The following is a 21,174-nucleotide window of genomic DNA, read 5'->3' on the forward strand; positions in this document are numbered from 1 at the left end:
GCTGGGATCAAATGATCTTCACAGTCTGATCTGTCTATAGTAAGGGGAATACCTTTTAAAGATACACAGCTGCAGATGTATTCCTTTGATTACCGTGTTTATGTGGTCAGATGAGTTTGGTTCAAAGCACCCACGACTGCACGCACTCCCGACAACTTGGCAATTGAAACGTAATACTACAGGTGTATCCATGGGTGTGACATGGTGCGGTGGTTGTGTCCAGGGCCTACTGTCTTGGAAGTAAGGACTTTGGCCTTCGGCTGATGGCCATGCATCCAAGACTCTAGGTCCTGGCCACAACCACTGTAGCATATGACACCCATGGCGGCGTACTAATGAATATAATATTAGCCATCGGAGAAATTAATGCAATCATGGCCTCTTGTCAATTTCAATATTGGCTACCACTTTGTGTGTCCTTTCAACAGTTTAAAGTTTCCTGTCAACTGCATGGACTGAAGTGCTATCGTTATTACACCCCTCATTTTCTGTGCGTACAAGGTGTCCATAGAAAGTACATCATGAAGACCGACCCCCAGAACAAATGCATTGCTCACCCATGTCTTACTCTCTGAACCTTTCCTCTATGCTCTGTGACACAGCAAAAGAGTTTTATAAATAGAGCATGTGTACGCTGGTTGTTGCTCCACTTTCGGCGGATCTAAGATGTCAGGCGCATCCAAACAATCTGACGCAGAACACGTCTTGCAGCAGCTAATGGGCAGAGACGTTGTATGTCCGCGGTCATGACGCCAGCCCCTTAGCCAATCTGTATCTTGCCCGTGGACCGAACAGGGAAGTGTGACCGCGAAGCGGACATAGATATCACACATTTTCTCAGAACTACTTTTGATAATTTTAAAGAAAAGTACTACACGGAAGGTCACCAAATTTACAAAAGCATGCTTTCTGGGCCAAGCCCCTGTATCTGCTGCAGATTTCGTGAAAATCCATCCAGTGGTTTGAACTGTCGCCGTACTGATGAGGAAGAGCTGGAAGACACCCTCCCCCCAATCTCATCCAGATCATGGAATAGAGGATCACGACCCAGACACTCTCCACGAGATGAGTTTGCCTGCTTACCTGATGGCAGAATACCCCGATTCAAGAACATACACCTGAGAGGAGTATGCCCACCGGTACGATCAACACCAGTCCCCGTGGCCCGCGACGATATTTGCGGCATGGATGAACTCGACTAAGAGCCACAGTTACAGTCTCCACATCGTTAGAGATGCCATAATGACATAGCCGACGGACGATAATGCCTAGTCACTCACACACCAATCTACACGAAGAACATACTCAGTGCTATGACGTAGCGGACTGTCACACTCACGGACATGCATCGTTTTTATTTTTCACATAGGCTTTCTACCGCACCGCAGAAACGCAAGACGCCTGAAAAGATCGGGTATAAGCTTGCTGATGCCTCCTGGCCACCTATCTCTATGAGACGCTATCATGTATATCTAGTATTACATATGATGATGTGTCATTTCGCGACTACCATACTATGGCGTATGTACTGTTACCCCTGAACTAGGCCTGAGTAGGCCGCAAGCAAGAGTCCCCAGGTCGGAGCCTCGCAAACGAAAACCTCTGTCAGGACGAAATACAAGTGCTGAACAAGCAGAACAAACCCACAGTGAGGGCCCGCAGCCAAGGCCGCGATGTTGCAACTCACATACCGAAAAAGCCCACTGCCAAGGTTACACCTGCAAATGCTAAGCCTTTGGACACAGAATACTAAAATCAAATGCTCATAATACTGCCCCAGCCATGGTCTCTCCACACGTGACCGAGCCGAACTGACAGAGTGCCAACGCCGACGAGACAAAGAAGCAGCCAGAGTCTCGTCAGTTGCAACAACGAAGTGGCAAGATGGAAACCTGCAAGGATGGGAACGAGTCGCCTAGGAGCTTATGAGCAGACCTGTCCATTGTTTGCACATAACACATAGTTGCACATTGTTGCTAATGACAGGTACACCGTGAGCTGGGAACGACGATGGTCCCAGGCTTGGGGGCTCATGGGAGAACCAATCAGAACCCAGGGGGATTCACTACTGACGCCAATCACTCATAACCAATCATCGAGGGTCCCCTTGTTGCAATTTTGAAGTAGCAATGTTAGGGATGGCCCAAGCGTACCACCTGATTTTGTTCCTTCCAATTAGAAGTTTCTATATACCTTACATATACTAACCCTACTACTCAGATAGCCAATCCTGGACGGAAATAGTTTTTTACGGTAACTTTCTCAAGTGACGCAGGTAGTGCGTCATACTGTAGTAAAAAGGCCTGTGAGCCACGAAGAGAGTGCTTTTTGCCAGGCTTTTGCCACCTTTCTCGCATGCATACGAGAAACCGTTCCTGCTGTTGAAATAAACTGCAGTCTCAGCCTTGCTCCTTGCGTGTGCCTATACTCATTTTGTGGAACACAGGAGGAGTTGGGGCCTCCCAGCCCGGAGCTCTGCGGACGGCTCTGCCGACTCCGGGATAATCACCCCGACAGTGGGTAAAGTTTTTCCCCATTCAGTCTATGGGAAGAAAGACATTTTGGGACCCCCCTATAACTTTTGCCCCCTTTGACCAAACATCTCCAGACTTTGCCAAATCAGAGTGGCCCATATACTTTTTTTGCAAAGTTTGGTGAGGATTCTTCCAGGGGGAGCAAAGTTATAAGCCGCCCAAAAAGTGTTCTTCCTATGTAAACAGCAACTTAACCATAACTACACGGCCACTACCATGGCCGTTTAATAATTAATTGTGATTATTGGTTATCAAGCCTTTGAGAAAGGAAGACGTTATGTTATGTTTAATTTATAAAGCGCTGTTGGGGAGAATTCTCCAGAATGGCTTATGTCCCTTACCTACTGAGTCCCTCAGCAGCTTTGCTGGATTCCTAGGATTTATTTTTTCACCTGGTAAGAGTGTGAGCCTTTTTTTCCCCACTTTTGCATGTGTTTTGCTGTGTGTGTTTAACATTTTCGTGTTCATAGACAGTGGTGCCTCACCTACTCCACAGGCATAATCTTTTTACTGTGTGTTACACAGCACCTTAAGTGCAGTGACATAGGGTTGTCTTTTAGACTTCCCAACTCAGACTACATTTTCTGGAACTGACCACTGTCTCCCAGAACATTAACTTTATTAGCCTCTGTAAAACCACAGACCCAGTACACCCAAACTTACACAGAGTACTGGAAAGGGTTAATAGTTATCCCTTTTCATCTGTTTCTCTTGGAGAAGTGTTTCAATACCTTTTCATCAAGACTTGGCTGGTGCAGTGGTAACTATCCTATTCGTCCTACTGCGGTTATCTTAAATAACCTTAGTATTGTTTTAGGCTATCTTGCTAGCCTCGAATTTAAACCTGCTAGACCATATAGGTTTTTATACTGTTCCGGCTGGGTTTATTCACCATTTCTTTTTGTAAAAGTCTTTCTCGTGTTTTACTCTGTGCACCAAACCAGGTTTGATTCCTTTGTTCACTGTCTTTTTGCGGGCTTCTACGCATAAGCCCCTCTTAGGCACCTGTATGTCTGATGGGGACAAGATGTGAGGGAGGGGTTTAGGACTCCCTGTATAGGGTCTCGTTGGAGACCCATGTCGCCCTTTAAAATGATTGACTGTTGTGACTGTCCCAGTGGGACAGCCACTCTGCTGTGTGATTGACAGCCCGGCTGTGTGAATGGGGGAAAACTGCATAAAAAGCAGGTCTCTCGGGCTGGAAAGTCAGAGTCACCACTGGAAGGAAAGAACCAGTGAGGAGCTGAAGGAAGAGGACCCATCGCACAACTGAACCACCCGGTGAAGCCCTGCTGCAGGTCTGAATCCTCAAACTCCAACGACAGAGAAGATCCTCCAGGAATCTTCTTCCCCTGAGCTGGTGGGACCAACCAGTTCAACCAAACTGCAAGCCAGGACTCCCTCCTCTGGTCGAATTTGCTGTACAGAGCTACAGTGGACCAGATAGCCAGGAAGGTCGGACCCTGGTTGGGTTTTAAGGAGCGCACCTTTTATTTGTTGCTTTGCTCTGCTGCTGGTTTCTTCCCTGTTCAGTGCAGGACCCTCCTGTCTTACTACTTCATGTCAGTCCGACAGTCGGTTCAGGAACTGTTCGAATCCGGTTGTTCATTTCGTCCAGCCGCATTGAAGGTGTGTGAAACTTTTTGTCAATCCGAGGGCTTGTCCTTCTCTACTCTTTAAACTAACTTTTCTGCCGACCAACTTCAACCGGAACTCTTGGCAAAGACTTAACCACAAACTACCCTGAACTGTGTGATCTTGAGCAAAATAATTTTGTCCTATTGACTTTGGCTCTCAGCCTTTTTCATTTGATTCCATCACTCTAGTTACTCTTTCTAGATTGCCCTGCTTACTTACCTGTTGGTACTGTTCAATTTCTGCCTAACTTTGTCTTTCCCTACCTTTTACATTTCTGGAGTGCCATTTTGCTTGGGAGTGGTGTGGTGTATTAAGAGTGTGATTTTTAAACTGCTTTACTTTAGTGAAATGTTATACAACTGATGTGTAAATAAATGTATATTCTTTTAGTGAGAAACCTTGAGTCAGTGTTTGTTTGAATCATAGTAATTGATGTCCTTTGTGTAACTATTGATACTGCTCACTTGCTCTTGAGATAAGTCTGGATGCTCAGCCATCGCTACCACTTTTAATGTGTAGTACAGACTTGTACCAAAGGTGAATTTGTACTGTCATTTGTAGTCTTAATTGTGTGTGGTGTTTCCAAAGGGTACTGCATATAATTCTGCCTAACAAGCGCAAACTATCACCCCAAGGGTATTCATGGCGCTAAGGGAAATCTATGCAGAGATTCAAAGCCACAACAATGGACCCAGAATTTAGGCAGCAAAAAGTCAGGTTTTCCTGGCCTGCCTAAAGCTAAGGTGGTCCTCGGTATGGTGAAGAGGCAGGGGAAGAGAATTCCAACTGAAAATTAACATCCCCATACGATCACGTCTAACACATGGGATCGTAATACAAACTGTATTAGCCAACCTGAAAGAGTGAACATGCACATACCAGTAATGTTTCACCTGTAAGAACTTGTGGACCGATGGCACGGTGCACAATGCACAGAGCCTTAAACGTAATCTGTCAGGCCACAGGAAACCAGTGAGACCGCGATATGCCAAGAGGCACCATTAGCAATCTGCGCTGCCAAGTTCTGAAGGACCTGCTGGCTACGCAAAAGGTAGACTTGCTGGGCCAGGTAGAGAGAGTTACATTAGTCCAAGCAACCACCAAATGAAGATGAAACCACCCATGGGGACAAAGAGGGAACAAAGAGGATAACTTTACTGAGAGTGCGAAGCTCAAAGTAAACCCCTCGACAGACGGTGCTTAGTTGAAGAAACATAGAATGGGATGCTGAGAACTTATCCTTGAGGGTTTTAACTACAGCAGCCGGGTGAGGTACAGGGCCCAACTCATGCAGCCAAAAACTGTCCATAGCAAAATGAAAAGGTGATGGCTGGAAGGTTTTGAATGAATCATAACCACGGCAACCCTCCAGATCATTGTTTCGCAGCCTGCCAAGCCATTACAGAAGGGGAAAAACCATATGCAAATCAGGCTTGGTCCTACCCCTAAAGGGGCTGTCCAGCCCGAACTGCTAGGTCACATCCCTTCTGTATGAGACCACAAGCATCGCCATACATGTTTCAGCCTTGTTGTGCGTCAGCAGTGAGGACTAGAGTGATGTCTCAAGTGGGGTCCAGACGATCAAGACCTCAGTTTTGTCGCTATTGAGCCGGAGCCAATTAGAACCCATCCAAACCAAGATGGCCAAGAGGCAGTGGAGGCAGCGTTCAGCTATCAATTTATGCACCTGATCTAATTGCATCAAAATCTGGGCAGCGCCAGCATAAGAGTAACACTGCAACACAAAAGAGTGTATCAAAGAAATTAAAGGCAAGATATAAATATTGAAGAGAAGAGGAGAAAGAGCATATCCCTAGAGACCCCATAGGTCACAGAGTGACGAGAAGATGTAAATGGAGAAAGAAAAAGGGATTGAGAATGATCAGCAACAAAAGAAGAGAACCAGTTCGAGACCTGACCGGAAATCCCCACTGCAGCAACCCTCTGGACCAACATGGAAGTGTTGATGGTATCGAAAACCGCTCATAGCACCCAATCCTTGGTTGAAAATCTGAACCAGATCATCCAAAACACACCAGGACACATTCTCTGCTCTGGCCCGGTCTAAATCCTGACTCTAAAGAATCCAGACAGTGAGAGCCTTCCAAAAAGGAGCGAAGAAGAGAAGTGACCAAAGATTCAACCAGCTTCATAGGGTAAGACAGAAGTGAAATTGGACAAACATTAGAAAGTTCAGTTCAGTAGGCTTTTATTCAGATCTGTCCAAAAAGACCGAATACAAAAGACCTACCCAACTAAAAGGTGTAAAATAGGTACTACCAAATGTTCTACCTACCAAATGTTTGACTTTTGGTAAGTAGAACATAAAAAGGGCTGCAGGGGCTACAGGGTGGTCCCCCCCAACCAGCGCTCACTATACTGTGAGGGGGGAGTGCGGTGGTGGCCCCATCAGCTGTCCCGCAGTCCTGAAAAAAAAGGGCTGCAGGGGCTGCAGGGGTGTCCCTGCAACACCCCGCTCACTAGGATAGTGAGCAGTGGGTTGCAGGGGCCAACGCCGCAGCTGACCCGAAGAGAAAAAAAGACAAAACAGAAGTGAAAGGGAACAGGCGTCACAGGGACACAGCAAGACGGAATGCAAGGTAAGTAGTGGGTTTATGGTGTGGGGGTGTGGGTAGGGGTGTGGGCGGTGGTGAGAGTAGGGGTTTGGGCATATCAGTAATGTTCAGGGGAGAAAAGACCAAAGATTATTTCAAAAAAATTATCTTCTGTCTTTTCTCCCTCCAACATTTCCTCTTAGGTCATTCAACCCCAAATCTTTTATTCAACATTTGTCATCTTGCCTTAACAATCATATGAAATACAGCAAAGTGAGACAAGGTCTCCACAGCATAAAATTGCAAGAACTAGCAAAAGACTAATTAAAATACATATGTCCATAACCACAAAACTATTCGTAAAAATCATTTGTGTGCAAAGTAAACTAATCATGGCATTGGTGCGCGTTCTCTGATGCTTTTTGCTCTTATCCACCAAGCGTCGGTGAGAAAGGTAGACACACGACCGACCCCTTTGAACACATCACATCTTTTGTGATATCTTAATGATTCAACTATTGTTGTTAAACTGCTTGCTTTTCAGTAATGGGATTGAAAGTCTATGCCTAGGCACGCTATGGGCGTTACAAAAGTACCAAAAGTATGCCAAAAAACAAACGGGACAGGCTTTGTTACCATTCGTAGACCATTTCTTGGTAACATTCGTGAGGAGTAAGTTAGAAACTCTAAGCTTTACGTACACCTTACAAGATACGGTTGGCTTTACCATATCAAGGTATGTTTCAAGACCCCAACCGAATTACTACAATTAGTGATTCATTCTATTTCAATGGGATGTCTTACTTCATTATTTGCTGAGCCTCTATGTCCCTCAGTGGTACAATGTGGGCTATGACATAGGTTTAACAACCCCAAAATGTCCAAAGAGTGTTTTACTTGCCGGGCCCACGAGAGGGATCTGCCCCTCTGACTCAAGGATATACGTAATCGCTCCGGGACTGACCAAATCCTAAACCAAAAGAGGGCTTGTCTAAAATAACCTGTCGTTGTATTGGGCTAAGTCCTAATTCTATATACATTTGATTGGTAGGGGCTGATTTTGGGAGGCCCAACAATTTCTTTAGGACTGCACATTTTACTAAGCCAAATCTATTACAATTTGCGGGAACCCATTTATTTATTTATTTATTTGCATTTGTTAAGCGCACTTGCAGCCCATAAGGCATCGATGCGCTGTTACAGAGGATACATAGGGCCTCATTACACGTTGTGCGGTAATGGAATACCGGTACCGGTAAAGATTTACCGGTACCGTTAATTCCCTAAGCCAATCACGACCCGAACCCACTGCTATCTGCGCACCCGTTAATTACGGTGCCACTAATAGCGGCAAGGCCGCGGGTGCGCGACCCCCAGGCCGGAATTAGCGCCATGGCGCTAATACCAGGCCATCACAAGCCATGCGGACATGGTATTAGCGGCATGTAAAACACCCAAAAACCCCTTACCGGCATGGCGCTAATAACGGCATCGAAAAGCACCCGTTAAGAGACCTGAGCAGTGTACCCATCAACTACAGGTGGACACAATCAGCACAGGTGCATGCAATGGAGACAGGCAGCACAAAAGAGCACACCACACCCCTACCCACACCCCTTCCCACACCAAGATGGTGCCAATAGCAGCATCATGACATGACAGCCTTGACTACATGATAGCAGTGCAGCACCAACAACAACAGCCCACACCAGAGGTGACCCGTAACAGGTACCCATTCCTCACACCATACAGGCAATGCCAGCGATCCACTGAGGAGGTGGCTCCCAACACCTGTACGGAACCCACAAAACCAGCAGGAAGAGGACAACAATATAGTACATCCCTCCAATGACAGTGCTCCGCTGCCTAAGCGGCCTGGGTGTGGCACTCCTGTACGGCCGTGTCAAAGTGGCAAAGACAACCATGGCATGTGTAGAGCATCACAAAATGTGCATATGATGGAACGTGCCTATGCCACCTGAAATTGACATGCAACCACCAGAAGAGTATGATGTGGCTGAGGATGAGTGCGGGTGGAATGCCCCGCCAGGACATGAAACAGGCAGTGCCAAGGAGGCACACGATGTACATCAGCATCTGATTCTGTAATCTCATCATGCACCAAGGTGAAATAGCATGGACGTAGATGGGAATTGTTGCCCTGGTGCATGTTTCGAGGCCCACAAAGGACCCTGTCCACAATGAATGACACATACACAATAATGGAGACCACGCTTGGGTTTCAAACTCTGAACAGTGTATATTGAACATATTGTGGTACGAAAGTGCATTACCCAAACTCCCAAAATACACCCTTACCCCCCTCCCCCCTCAACACACCCAAACAGACCCTTACCCCCCTCCCCCCTCAACACACCCAAACAGACCCTTACCCCCCTCCCCCCTCAACACACCCAAACAGACCCTTACCCCCCTCCCCCCTCAACACACCCAAACAGACCCTTACCCCCTCCCCCCTCAACACACCCAAACAGAACCTTACCCCCCTCCCCCCTCAACACACCCAAACAGACCCTTACCCCCCTCCCCCCTCAACACTCCCATGTGAGTCTCATGACGTGATTGTGTCCATCGCCACATGTGGCACACGAATCCTGGTGGCCCTATTTGCCAGTGCCTGCATCGTCATCTGGTGGTTGTGAAGCCGTGTGCCGCAGGTTCCGCATAGACCGGCGCAGGGGACTAGTCTGGCGTGAACTCCCAGACGAGGAGGGGCCTGGTTCTTCCTGGGCCGTGAGTGGGCACCGACGCTCAATAGCGTCTGCTATGCGGTTCATGGCCTGCCGCAGTTGGGCCATTTCACTGCAGATTCGGCTGGTGCATGCCTCCATGCCCTCCCTTGTCTGCTGTGCCAATGTAGCAATGTCCTCCCTCAGGTGGACTGTCTCTGCCACATGTTGACCTACTAGGCCACTCATCTCGTTCTGCCTCTGGTAGATGCTCGAGAGGTCATGTCGCATGGTGGGTGCTGGTGGGATGGCTGATGCACCTGGTCCCATTGCACTTGCATCAGGAGAGGATATCTGGGGGCTCCATATCCCTTCAGGGGTGGGTGAATCTCCATGACTACCCGGACCTGAGGAGTACCTCGGGCTTGCCAGTAAGGGGCTTGTTGGTTTGGGGCTCTGGCTATCAGCATCAATGGCAGGTGTGTCCTCCTCATCTGAAGGTGGGGCCGTGGCTGCTGCTTCACCCGTTGAGCTGGTGGCAGCAGAGTGCATTCCCTCGATGCTGCCCTCACCTGCTGGGAGACACACTTCCGTGGGTGCCACGACGGGAGCAGCCATGGCCTGTGGATGCGTGCAACTGGTGTTCCGGCTGCTTTTGTCCCTCTGGTCATGGACACTCGTCCTGGCTGCCCTTGTGGATGTGGCGGTGTCCCCTGTGGCATCCCTCCTTGCTTTTTTGCTGGATGTGGGAGCAGGTGTGGAAGTGCGTGCCTCCTCAGTGTCAGTGTGTGATCCTGCAAGGGTGAGAAATGTTGAAAACCATCAGTAATGGGTCGACCTGCCTTGAGCAAAATGAATGCGTCATGCCGTTCTATGCATTCCGGGCTCTTCAGTGTGGATGCAGGTAATGGGGATGTTGGGTGGGTCATGCATGAATGGGTCTGTGTTGTTTGGGCATGTGGTGATGCATGCATGTCTGTTTGTGGCTGGAGCCACGGCATTGATATGGACACATGATTGGGGGGAACATCACACTTCACTGTGCATTGTTTGATGCATACACTCACCTCCATCGGACGAAACGGCCACGCCATGCTCCATTTGTCCAACTCCCTCAATGCATTCCATCCCGATGGTTGATGCGCATGTCTCCTCCCAGTCGGTGAGCTTGATTGGCGATTCACTGCCTCCTCCTGTGCCCGTAGCCAGGTTGCGGTTCACGGATAGAATGTTCCGCACACGGAGCCGGAGGTCATCCCACCTCTTTCGGCAGTCTTTGACTGTGCGGGTTGTGGTGCCTACCGCGCTGACCTTGTGGGCTACCTCTTCCCAGATGGCCTTCTTCTTCACAATGGTCTCCCGACGCATGTCGTTGTTGAAGACGAGATGAGCATTGTCTGCTAGTGTCTGCGTTAGCATCAGGAGCTCCTCCTTGCAAAACTTCTCCTTGCGTTGCCGCTCAGACGATTTTTTAATGGCCTTGGGCATCTTCACGGTGTCCTTGGTGTATTTCCCAATGTGGTTCCTGGTAAGGTGTCCTGGATAAGGGGGATGGCAATGGATTGTGTTTTTAAAGATGGCCGCCGTGCTCTTTCCCGTTCCGGTGCGATGACGCTATTTCCGTTTCCGCAATATAGCGGTGACCGCTATTAGCGGTGACCGCTAATGGCGGTCACCGCTATTTGCGGAAACCGCTATTTGCATGTGGCGGCAGGGCGGAAGTGCTAACCGCGCTTTCGAGGATGCTGTTAAGGGACTTTTTGGGGACTTTTGCAGCATGGCGGTAGGCTCATTACCGGCATGGCGGTAGACTCGTGCCCGCGATCTCGTAATGGCATGCAATTTGCGGCCTCTTGCGCGGGCGGACACGCTATTTACGCCATGCCGGTAATTGCCGGTTTTTACCGCATACCGTGTAATGAGGCCCATAGATTTAAGATTACATACGGGTGCCAGAGGCTCTTAGTTACAGTTTGGCAGGCAAGTAGGCAGTGGAGGATACAGATATAATTCACACAAAAAGTCTGGTTTTGATAGCCTTAAGAAAGGCTAGGTGGGACTTAATGAGTCTTATTTCAGGATGCAGGGCATTCCAGTGCGTGGCTGCTAGGGTGGGGAAACTGGAGCCACCAGCCCGTACTTTCCGTGATGTAGGTCTAACAATGGTGTTGGCATAGATGGATCTGAGCGGTCTTGTGGCGGAGTGCCTGGTAATTCTGTTAGTCAAGTGGGGGGGGCAAGTTCGTGAAGGCATTTGTGGGTGAGGGCAAGAGTTTTAAAGACAATTCGCTCTTTGACAGGGAGCCAGTGAACTTGCCTTCTGATTTCAGAGATGTGGTTTCTCCTTGCGGTGCCGGTGGCTGCCCTTAGTGCATTGTTCTGGTCTAGCTAGAGTTTGGCAAGGCTTTTGTTGGAAGTCCGGACGAGAAGGGCATTACAGTAGTCAAGTCTGACCCGATGATTGCCCTGACAATCGTGAGGTAGCTTTGATGGACCAAGAAGGGCCTGGCTGCGTTGAGGACTTTGGAGTAGTAGGCTGAGGAGGCAGTGATGGCATTGACCTGTCTGTCCATCAACAGGTCGGAGTCAAGGTAAACTCTGAGTGTCTTAACATGGTTTGAGACCTTAATTGGAATGTTATCAATACTGTTCTCCAAGGTTACCGAGGGTGAAAGGTGAGCCAATAAGAAGGAGTTTGGTTTTTTCACTTTTGAGGCAAAGCCTATTCTCCGCCATGCAGGATTGGATGGTAGAGTAGATAGAAGAGAGGGTTTTGGAGTCTGCTGGGTAGTCGCACATGAGTGGGATGAGTACCTGTGTATCGTCCGCATAGTTGGTATATGAGATACCTAGGGAGTCCAGGATGCTGAACAGTGGCCTAGTGAAGAGGTTGTAGAGTGTGGGTGTGATACAGGATCCCTGGGGGACACCGCAGGTGAGGAGGCTGGGAGTGGCGGCAGCAATTTCAGAAAAGACTTTCATGGCCCTTTCTTGGAGAAATGAAGTGATCCACTGGCAGGCTTTAGGGGAGAAGTTGGCTTGGGTGGTTAGATGGTGACACAGTGTATTGTGGTCAACCAAATCGAACGCTGTGGAAAGGTCAAGGAGCAGTAGGAGGGCAGGTTTACCTGCATCTCTGAGATCATCCATTTGTTTTTTAAGGTCTAGGAGGACCGTTTCAGTGCCATGTCGGGGGCGGAACCCAGATTGCCGTAGCCCGAGGAGACGGTTGTCCTCTAAGAACTTCTGGACTTGCAGGTATGCTGCTTTGTCCAACATTTTGAGCATGAAAGGTACAGTCGTGATGGGCCTGTAGTTCCCCAGGACGGTTGGGTTGAGTGAGGGTTTTTTGGAGAGTGGGCGTACCCAGGCTTCCTTAAGTCCTGACGGGACATGGCCTGATTGGAAGGATGTGGTGATAAAGGCTGTAAGGAAGGGGGCTAGGCTAGGTGTGGAGTCTTTGATGAGGCTGGCAGGGCAGGCATCACCTTTGCAATTGGGGGGTTTAATGGAATTGAGCAGGGTGATGACCTCTTGCTCGGTCATGTTTTTGAATTCGAACTGCGGGGAGGACGTGGTCTTGGTGGGTGGCTTAGCGAGCATGTTCACTACAATGTCGGAGAGGGCTTTTTGGTGGCCACAAATTTTAGTTTGTAGGGTGTTAAGCTTCTCTAGCATGGCAGATTGAATGCTATTACACCATTTGTCATCGTTGATGATTGAGGGCGGGGGGGAGATGGTTTTTCGAGTTCCCTAAAGATGATGAAAAGTTCCTTGGATCCTGACTTGGCGTCAGCGATCCGGGAAGCAACCTTTGCCAGAGTGATGTTGGTCTTGTATGATTTGGAGAAGGCTTTGAACTTCTGTTAAGTGGCTTCAGAAGGGTTTGCTTTCCAAGTGGATAGTGCAATCCTCTTCTGCGCACGTTGGTCAAGGCGTTCTTTGGAGAACCAAGAGTTTGCATGTTTGGCTTTTTTGGATTTTTTGAGAGTCAGGGGAGCAATAGCATCCACAGCTGACGTGGTGATGACATCCTTAAAGGTGTTAGCTAAGGTATCAGGGTTGTTCGAAGAGGGGATTTGAAGGGCTGGGTTAAGGAGGTAGGGTGCCAAGTTCTTGACTGTGCGAAGGCGTGAGCTCCTGGCGTAAGTGGCAGGCATGGTGGTGGTGGAGAAGGAGCCACTTTGTTGGTTCCGAGGTTGACTTGGATGTAGTGATGGTCGGACCAGGAAATAGGGTTGTTGTCCTTGATTAGAAGGGAGCAGTTATGATGGCTGACCCAGTCAAGGGTGTGCCCTTTGATGTGTGTGGGCTGAGAGATGGAGTGCGCCAAGCCTAGGTTGGAAAGTGCCTTCTTGTGGTGTTTCGCAGGGGAGTCTTCGGGGTCGTTCAGCCCTAGGTTGAGGTCACCGAGGAGTAGAACCTGTGATGTCTTTTTGATGTTGTGAGAGAGTGCAGTGATAAGGGTGTCGTGGAAGTCGGTGCACGGTCCTGGGGGTCTGTAGACAATGTGCATGGATATGGTGCAGTTGGGTGAGACATTAATTTTGAACGGGAGGTAGTCGCTGTTGCTGCCAAGTATGCCTTCAACTTCTCTGATGGAGAGGGTGTCTCTGGCGATGAGGGCGACGCTTCCACCTCTCTGAGAGGTGCGGTCTTTCCTGAAGATGGAATAACCAGGTGGGATGGCCAGTGATAGGGCTGGGCCTGAACTTCCATTTAGCCATGTTTTTGTATGGATGAGGAGGTCGAGGTCATCTTTTATGAGCAGGTTGTTTATGTCGAGAGCGTGGGCTGGTACGGAGCGGGCATTGAGCATGGCGCACCTGAGCGTGTGGGTGATGGGAGGCAGGGGGGTGGGCTGGTCAGTGGAGGAGGGTCAGAGGAGCTAGGTGGGGAGTTCAGGGGAGTGTCAATGATACGATCAAAGGGCACTGAGGCATCAGTGAGCTGCACACAATCAATGGGGGTGCCGGCAATAGGACATGTAGGCATATGGCCATCAGCAAATTGCACACAATCAATGGGGGCGCAAGCAATAGGACCAGTGGGCATGTGAACATCAGTAAATTGCACACAGTCAATGGGGATGCCAGCAGTAGGACCAGTAGGCATATGAACAACAGTAGATTGCACACAATCAATGGGGGTGGCAGCAGTAGGACCAGTAGGCATATGAACAACAGTAGATTGCACACACTCAATGGGGGCGCCTGCAGTAGGACCAGTAGGCATATGACCATCGGTAAATTGCACACAGTCAATGGGGGTGCCAGCAATAGGACCAGTAGGCATATGACCATCAGTAAATTGCACACAATCAATGGGGGCGCAAGCAATAGGACCAGTAGGCATATGAACAACAGTAGATTGCACACAATCAATGGGAGCGCAAACAATAGGACAAGTAGGCATATGACCATCAGTAAATTGCACACAATCAATGGGGGCGCCAGCAATAGGACCAGTAGGCATATGACCATCAGTAAATTGCACACAGTCAATGGGGGCGCCAGCAATAGGACCAGTAGGCAAATGAACATCAGTAAATTGCACACAATCAATGGGGGCGCCAGCAGTAGGACCAGTAGGCATATGAACAACAGTAGATTGCACACAATCAATGGGGGCGCCAGCAGTAGGACCAGTAGGCATATGAACAACAGTAGATTGCACACACTCAATGGGGGCGCCTGCAGTAGGACCAGTAGGCAAATGAACATCAGTAAATTGAACACAATCAATGGGGACACAAGCAATAGGACCAGTAGGCATATGACCATCAGTAAATTGCACACAATCGATGGGGGCGCCAGCAGTAGGGCCAGTAGGCAAATGAACATCAGTAAATTGCACACAATCAATGGGGGCGCAAGCAATAGGACCAGTAGGCAAATGAACCTCAGTAAATTGTACACAATCCAGTGTGGCAGTGGGGGCGCTATCAGTGGATACAGTGGAGCAGAGGGGCTGAGGTAGAAATACAGAGTTAATGTTATTGGAGGGGTAGTGTTTGTTAATACGACCCTTAAAGACCTGTTGTGTCGTGGCCGATGACTGCGGGCAACCCTGGGGCCCAAGGCGCATTTGGTGGCAGTGCACCTGAGTGTTGGTGGCAGGATTCTTGTGGCCAACCTGGCGTCGCGGTAACCCACGGTAGGGGTATAGCTGATGGGGTTAGTAGGCAGGGAGCGGGACCGTAGTTGCGCATTCCTGCTATTGTGCAGTGGAGTGCATGCAGGTGCTAGCAGGGTGGGCGCACAAGAGGCGTGAATGAAGGGGGCATTGAGGAGGTTGGCCTTACCTTGAACTGGTTTGGCAGAGTGTTGGGGTGCCATCTGCGCCCTCGAGCAGCAGAGAGCTGCAGAGAGGGTTAGCGGTCTTGTCCGTGGGCCTTTGCCTGGTGGCGGCTGTGCCTGGTGGCGGTCCTCCTCTCCCTTTAAAGCGGGAGAGGAGGGGCTGCAGGCTACAACGGCTGCGACGACGCGTGAGTCAGCTGACTCTGCTTCCTTCATGTTGCGGCTGGTTACCTTTGAAGCGAGACATGGCTTCCATGGTTTGTTGATTGCAGCTGAGGCCGCGTGGGGGGCGATGGCCACAGGGGCTGTGCTGGATTCCTTCGCGGGATCAGGCATGGTGCTCCGGCGTGCTTCTGGGGTCATCCCTCGCAGCGGAGCTGCAGAGAGGGTTAGAGGCCTTGTCAGTGGGCCTTTGCCTGGTGGCAGCTGTGCTGGCGGCAGTCCTCCTCTCCCTTAAAAGCGGGAGAGGAGGGGCTGCAGTCTACAACGGCTGCGACGACGCATGAGTCAGCTGGCTCTGCTTCCTTCATGTTGCGGCTGGTTACCATGGAAGCGAGACACGGCTTCCATGGTTTGTTGATTGCGGCTGAGGCCGCGTGGAGGGCGATGGCCGCAGGGGCTGTGCTGGATTTCTTTGCGGGATCGGGCATGGTGCTCCGGCATGCTTCTGGGCTCATCCCTCGCAGTGGAGCTGCAGAGAGGGTTAGAGGCCTTGTCCGTGGGCCTTTTTCCTGGTGGCAGCTGTGTAACTCCCATAATTCGTCTCCATAACTTGCTGCTGCCTTGGCCTGGGTTGATAGCATTTTGATTGTCGGTGAGACCGCACCTTGCCCCTTACTGTAAAAAAATCTTGTTATACCCCCTTTATTTCTCCATTTCTAAGATGGCTTTCTTCACTTGTGGGGGCCAGTTCCCTTGGTCGTTAAAGCGTCTGCCCGAGTAGTCATATTCCTGTACTTGTTCAAGGGCAGAATTCTTGACCTGAACCAGCAATCTAGTGTATTTACAAAATTGCAGTCGGAACATCAAAATCTTACTCTTGGACATATTAATTTCCATTGACAATTTGGTGCATTTCTCCTGGAACGCTTCCAATGTAATCTTAAGCCCTTTGGGGGACGTAGACAAGACAACTGTGTCATCAGCAAACAGGATTAGCAGACATTTCTCAACTCCCAATTTAGGGGGGTGAAGACATTCCTTTCTAACATGGGCCTCCACCTCGTCCATGTATATCAAAAAGGGGATGGGGCCAAGATAAAACCCTGTGGGACACCTCTATGGACAGCAAACTGCTCGGTTTATTGACCAGCCAAGCCCCACCTTACAGCTTTCTTATTTTCTGTATATAGCTGTACAATTATTTTGAGTAATCCTGGAGGCACTCCTCTTTTGGCCCTGATTTTCAAAAGGGCTATCCTCGACACTGAGTCGATTGTGGTCCTCAAGTCCACAAAGGCGGAATACACCTTCGTCTTCTTTAATACTGCATACTTCTGAGTGACAAGGTAGAGTCTTAATGCCTAATCAAGTGTGCAACTCTTGGTTGGAATCCCACCTGAAGATGATCAATTATATCATTTTGTGTTGCCCATTCCTTTAAGTAGACGCATATTGATTTGGTAAACATTGTTCCCACCCCATCCAAGAATGATATAGGCCTAAAATGGAAGGGATCACTCCTACCCCCCTTCTTATAAATAGGGATTATAATAGCCAAATGCCCTGAGGGGCGACCCAATTTAATCTCAGGCAATCACTGAAAAGGAACCATAGCAAAGGACCCCACATCATTGGTTCATTCTTAAATAAGTCTGTGGGAATGAGGTCGGGTCCGGGTTCCTAATCCCGCTCTGTTTGATAATTGCCTCACAGACCTATTTCATTTTTAGTTGGAGGAGCCTACTTGTAACATCCACCTCTTCCCCTAAAAACCAGCAAAGTGGTTGGGCTTACATGGCTTTTTGTTCCGCAATTATAAAGAAGAAGTGGTCCAAATTAGTTTTTTCTAAGAGCAGAATCACCAGAGCGTACTTAAGAGGAGTAAGTATAGAGTTGTGCGTGAGGGAAAAGTTCACTGCTGACATCACAGAGGCTGCAATGGATGGTATAATCTCCTTCAGAATTCCGAGAGGAATAGGATCGGCCAGAGAAATGGAATTCAAGCTACAAGTGGTCAAGATGACAGCTGCCTCTGAGAAGATAGGAAATACCACCCATAAGAAAGGGGGGTGTACTTCCACTGAAGCCACTGTTTCCTCTATATTCATAGCTAGTGAATCAGAGATCTTGACGAATAGTACCGATTGTATCTCGAAAATAAATGTACAAAGAAGTGCAAAGTTACATAGAGGGAATAACTATGTTAGCAGATTGCAAGGCTGACAGAGCCTGCTGCACCACTCTGAACACCTTTTGAGAGGAGGTGGTGGGCATATTCAATACACACAGAGAAGTAAACCTGCTTAGCTTTAAAGATGGTGAGATGATAGACTGACATGGCCGTGCGAAAGGCCAACTGAGCATGCAGACAATATGCTAGCCTCCAATTCAGCCCGTCTACACCGCTGGCGAAGACCCACCAAGACCTCCGTATAAACCATGGGTCCGAAAGACAGGCTCAAGGTTTAGATGACTTCAGAGTAGCCAGAGAGTTTTCGGTAGTCTAAAAGTCACTAACCAGGGAATCAAGGTCCCCCTGGGAACCCGAGACCAAGGCTTCCGGAGACTAGTTACAACTGTAGTGGTAGGCATATTAAACCAATGATGACAGGGACCCTTCCATCTAGCAGATGAGCTTGCATTGATGAGGCCCAAGAGCGGTGGCGCACGAGGAGCGGAGAGCAAAAGACACACAGCGCCTGCACAGGTGGGGGCACCGATGGCAGAATCAGACAGCCCCCATTCATTAGCAAAAGGGACCCCTGGATGCCCCGTGGGGCCGGATGACCCAGACAGAGGTGAGGCGGGCTAGTGGGGCCAGGAGCCCTGGAATGCCATGACTGGGAGAGTGGCAGAAGGACCACCAGCGCAAACACCGGGTGATTGAAGCCCAGGGAATGGGCCAGCAAAATAACAAGAACGAGAAAGAAGGAGACAGGGGTCCCCATTTGCAGACCTTCGCCAATGCACATTTGCTCTGTGTCCCCCGGGAACCCATCGCTTCAACTCGGTGAGAGGCAAACCGGCATCCCGCAGCTAGCGAGAACATGCCCACCAGATCTGACACTGGTCCCGCTGCGAAGTGCCAAGGACACCAGAGTCTTATCAGCAACTTCTGCCAGCCGCGTACCTCTCAGGCACAGACCTGAGCTGGGGGTGGCTCCAACTCCAAAGGAACAGACAAAGTGGAGTGGACTCAGAGACGGTAAGGGGACCAGAGGTTGTGGCCAAAACTGAACTGGGTCAGTGGGGCGTGCTAGGGGATATCAAAGCTCAGTCAGCACACAGGGCCTCATCGGGGACACTTGTGCGGAGCCCCCACCCATAGTCACCAGCAGCCCAGAGACACTGGGTGCCCCTGGCAACTTTGACAGGGGCAGGAGTGCAGGAACGGATCGCCAGAGGAGCCTGGAAGGCAGAGACCTCGTTGTGACCAGTGGAAGAAAGAGACGTGGGAGACACAACACACATATCAATGAAGCAGAGTTTGATCGTCACCTGCAACTGCCAATAAACAGACAGCCTACATGGCAGACTGGGGAAGCTAGTCGAGTACAATAACAAGAACCTGCATGTGTGGGAGCACAGTGCATTGACCCAGAGCACAACGGCCTCCCGCTTGAAAGGGGCCCGAACCAGTAGTGAAACAACATACCATCAAAAGCTGCACATAGCGGGCAGCCTGTAGGGACAAGCTGGGAACACTTGAATCATCATACAACACAGCTGCACACACGAGAGGGCAAAGCCCACTGGCTCACAGCACTACGGCTGCCTACCACTACTGAGGCCTGCTCTGAAGTGAAAAGGACACACTCAGGGGTGAGACGGGGAAGAGGCAGAATGGCAAGTGATGCGGAGCGAACAATGAAAAAGGGCAAACTTGCCACTGAGACTTGGTTGCGGGCTCCACAGCGGCAGGCAAAGAGTGCATGTATTGCATAACAAGCAGCCACAACACGTGCAAGGCCACAGTGCATGAGGGCATGATACTATAGCTGTCTGCAGCAAGGCAGGGGCCTTGGCCTGAACAGGCTCGGACAGCAGAGAACAATTACACCTAGGGTAATCACAAGCAGGCCCACTGCAGCTGGGGGAAGACTGGAAACACTGCACAAGGAAAGAGACAACACTGTAGCCACATATGATACGGCGGGTAGAGGCCTAGCAGCACAACAAAGCCACACACGTGAAAAGGGCACAGCCTAGCCAAGAAAACCCCACATGTGAGAGGACACAATCCACCGACTTTGGGCACAATGGCTGCACACCCCTGAAGGGGGCCTTGACCCCAACAACAACAACAGGCACAAAGAGACAAACAGAACCAAGGCCAGTAAAGTGTGGCCCTGACATACTCAGTGCCTTTCCAGGAAGGGTGGGCAGCAGCAGGGCCAACACGGAGGCAAGGAGACCCAAACACTGCAGTCACACATCATCTAACATGCATTCAAGAGTCCACACCAGCAGAGAGGGCGGACAAGCCCTGCAAGGTAAGCAAACCTTTGTGGGAGGCCACAGCCCACCGGTGCACAATTACGCATCGGCCAGAGTGAACAGAGTGAATCTGGCCACAAACACACAGACAAGGGGGTACGCCCTGATAAAGGCCACAAAAGGGGCCTGGACCTGTGACAGGTGAGCTGACGGCAGAAGGGAGCTGGGACAAAGTAACAAGCACCACGTCACGGTGGATGGCCACTAAAAAGGCCCTGTCTGAATGATAGGATCAAGATTAAAATGAAGTAAGGAGAGCGGACAACGGAGGCACAGACTAGGAAGCCTGTAGTGCCACAACAGCACTGCCACAACAGCACAGACACACAGCACAATGGGAGACATCAGTGACCAAAGACAGTGCCGAGACGCCAGCCAACACACAGCAGTGGCAAGGAAGAAGCAGAAGCAAGACTGGGACTCTGACACAAGAGCATTGCAACCCTGGCACAGACATGTAGGAAAAGCAGAAAGGGGGAAGAGAAAACAAATAAGCATGGAGGCATTTGCCCAGAAAACAAAGGTGCCACTGGTGGTGGTGCCAGAAGCAGGTTCCAGCATAACTGACATTGCACAGGCTGACAAGAAAAACGAAGAGGGTTGTGTCCTGGTGTCCATTGCGGCGCTGAAAACCTCACTCGATGTTAATATGGATGCATTGATAGTGGATGTGGGACTCCTACGGCAAGATGTGAGGAACCTATCAGAAAGGGTTGGCACGGCTGAACAGCAGGTACAGAGTAACACAGCAAATATTACCACCACCCAAAGACAAATGGTGGAGGTGTTGGACTGAATA

The sequence above is a fragment of the Ambystoma mexicanum genome, chromosome 2q (assembly GCF_040938575.1).
Source record: "Ambystoma mexicanum isolate Mex_15411 chromosome 2q, UKY_AmexF1_1, whole genome shotgun sequence".
NCBI lineage: Eukaryota > Metazoa > Chordata > Amphibia > Caudata > Ambystomatidae > Ambystoma > Ambystoma mexicanum.